This window comes from Pinus tabuliformis, chromosome 2_2 (genome assembly GCF_031772625.1).
Source record: "Pinus tabuliformis cultivar Carrire ecotype Pingquan chromosome 2_2, CPIR1, whole genome shotgun sequence".
In the NCBI taxonomy this organism is placed as follows: Eukaryota; Viridiplantae; Streptophyta; class Pinopsida; order Pinales; family Pinaceae; genus Pinus; species Pinus tabuliformis.
Window position 1 is genome coordinate 181549879 of NC_142300.1, and position 3344 is coordinate 181553222.

The window sequence follows — 3344 nt, forward strand, 5'->3', positions numbered from 1 at the left end:
CCACAGTAAAAGTGAGAGCTCCAAGCTAGGAGACTCTGAGACCCGTAAGGAGATCACTCATGACACAAGATTCAACAAAAACAATGAGACTTCATCTCTGAGACCGACAAGTTGACAACAAGGAGAATTTGATAATGAGTAACCTATTGCAAGGTTGTGCAACGGCTGAAAAAAACCCACACAATAGACTGAAAAAAAGGCACATTCCCATCTTTGCTTTACATCAGTATGTCCAGCAGTTCGATCCATCAGCCATCAGGGTGTGCCCCATTTCTTTTAGATTTATATATTCAGCCCTCCATACATTACCCACTTCTAATTTCGAAGGCCAGCCATTTGGAATTAGAGGTCTGTTGGTTTTGTTGAAGATGGCTTCAGAGAAGAAAGCAGCAGTATCCGACATAGGAGCATGGGCTATGAATGTCATAAGCTCAGTGGGGATTATCATGGCCAATAAGCAAGTCATGTCCAGATATGGGTATGACTTCAGATTCGCTACAACATTAACTGCTTTCCACTTCACTCTGACTGCATTGGTGGGATTTGTGTCAAATGCTACTGGGTATTCTGCTGCCAAGGAAGTGCCTTTGTGGGAATTGCTCTGGTTCTCTGTTGTTGCCAATACATCTATTGTGGGGATGAACCTGAGTCTCATGTTAAACTCAGTCGGATTTTATCAGATTTCAAAGTTGAGCATGATTCCTGTGGTTTGTGTGATGGAATGGGTTCTTCACAACAAGAAATATACCAGAGAGGTCAAGGCAGCTGTGGTTGTTGTGGTTATTGGTGTTGGTGTCTGCACCGTCACAGATGTGAAGGTCAATCTCAAAGGGTTTGTGTGTGCTGCGGTGGCTGTGTTATGTACCTCATTGCAACAAATTTCAATTGGCTCCTTACAAAAGAAGTACAATGTTGGCTCTTTTGAACTCCTAAGCAAGACTGCTCCTATACAGGCTGCATCTCTTTTAGCATTTGGCCCTTTTGCAGATTATTATCTAAATGGGCGCAACTTATTAGAATACAAATTTTCATCTGGTGCAATTATTTTTATACTCCTTTCATGCATTCTAGCCGTGTTCTGCAACCTGAGCCAATATCTCTGCATTGGGCGATTCTCAGCAGTTTCATTTCAGGTTTTGGGCCACATGAAAACTGTTTGTGTCCTTATATTGGGTTGGCTGCTTTTTGATTCAGCATTGACTGCCAAAAATATAATGGGGATGTCTGTTGCTGTTATCGGCATGATAATCTATAGTTGGGCAGTGGAGGTTGCAAAACAAGCCACTGCAAAAAGCTTTTCCATGATGCCTGTGAAAGAAACTGATTTTACAGAGGAGGATGTCAGTCTACTAAAGAGTGGATTTGAGATCAATGGTACAAAATATATTGAACTAGGTGGGGCAACAAAACAATAGTTTAGTCTTTATGACAATGGCATAGGTGAGACTGATATAAGGAATGCCCCAGCTGTTACAAGTCACTCTTTCCATCTATGGTTCACGTGGGAGAGCATGGGAGAACAATGATGATAGATGTTTATGAGATAGCTTGATGGTCTTCTTTGATTTTCAAACAGAGTTATAACGGCTACTTGAAGAGTGGCAGCGAGCTTCGTTGATGGTAAATTTTATTTATCTCAGACTATTGGAACAAAGGCCTTCCTCTGGAGTCTGTATATAGTCAAGAGATACAATCTTTTAGTTGCAATGAAATTTGTTTTTCTGTATTCTGAAGGAAATGCTGCTCATAATGCCCAAAAAGAGAGTAGCTGCTACATTGTACATGTCTAGTAATTTTTTTTTCCAAGACAGGTAGCATTGAGATGCATATTTTATCATGCCATCCCAGAATATTTAGCAAGTAAATGGCAACTGTGTGTAGGTTAACCCATTTCATGTCATTAGTATTGTTTTAAATTAATGTGACATCAGTATGTCCAGCATACCGCGCTTTTAGAAACTAGAAGTAAGGTATAGCCTTTTTGTAAAAAAACAAAGATTAAGGTTTTATAATTGTAAGAAAAATGTTATTAGATCAAGCCAGCAAAAATATATTGTAAAGTGGAGAGCCTGCATGAACTTACTTGGTAGGGCTGAGGTTTTTCCATATATGTAAAATGGTAAAAAAAGTTCGATAACATAATTTTAAGAAAAATCAATTCAGAATATTTGCATTTTCACCCAAAATGATTAGGGCTACACCAACGTCAAAGACGATTTTTCTATTTGAACATTTCATGACCTACTCAAGTCCTGTGCATTACTTTGCCTTATATTCATAGGAAATTTGTTATGGCATTATTAAAATATCAATCCACAGTCTAAGCGTATTTTACCAAAAAGGGTAAAACATAAGCAAAACAAGAGACATGACTACATGGTGAATAGAACAGGAAATAGGACTCAAGGTTTCTGGGGAATAATAAGCGTAAATCACCTCCCTGACGGCGTACATTACCACATTGAAATTGAGGTTTGGAGATACAAAACCTACTTTACTAGAAATATGAAACGTAAACATAACCAGAAACAAAACAAGACTAGAATCGTGACTATAGAATTTTGACGGATAAGCAACTTGAACCCACCCATCTCCCTGCATATATCATGCACTTAAAAACTGGTGGTGTTGTAGAAGTGTAATCCCAACAGAGGAATGGAAATGATAATAGGAACAAGAACTGAATGGAAAAGAGGTATACTAGTCACGCCTCTACTGACATTGATCTGAACAGTGTTGCCTGTCATCAAATGGGTATGTAGCACAGGGTAGAGACTTCCATCGGTCAGGGGTAGATCTAATCTTCGATTCATTGCCCATTATTTTTAACAAAAATTTACTTGGGAATATCGACCTCCAAACTAAACTGTTCTATTGAATGACATATGGCAAGCTATTAGTTATTTCAAAAGTGAAAATCTCTACATACGCCACCAATAAGGCATTGGTTCACTAGTGAGGTCAGCATAGTTTAACCCAACCACCAGGCTTCACTAGCACTGTTGTTTGCACCACCTAAATGGCATAACAGGAAAGCACGAGGCGATTTTGGTAGAAAAATTACCATCCAGACTTTTCACCTAAAGCAACGGAAGTCACTCATGGGCAAGTTTCTTGAATTAATTCTTATAATTAAACAATAAAAATAAAATGTAGTTTACCTACCACTTGAATCGGTTTAGTATCCTCTGGCACAGAGCCTCAATCCTGCTTGTATGAGCTCACATCCATTTCCTCAGCATCTAATTTCATTGCTCTGGAACTCTTGGAACCCTGTGGTACAGGCAAATTCAAGGCCTTCTTTGTGTCTCTGACATTTATAGGGACGACTAGATCATCACAAT

General features: G+C 38.9%; 1 pseudogene; it reads left to right on the top strand.

The window, feature by feature from the left end:
- The first annotated feature begins 246 nt into the window (after positions 1-246).
- LOC149191996 (UDP-rhamnose/UDP-galactose transporter 1 pseudogene) lies at positions 247-1925 on the top strand (annotated as a pseudogene).
- Positions 1926-3344: the final 1419 nt, after the last annotated feature.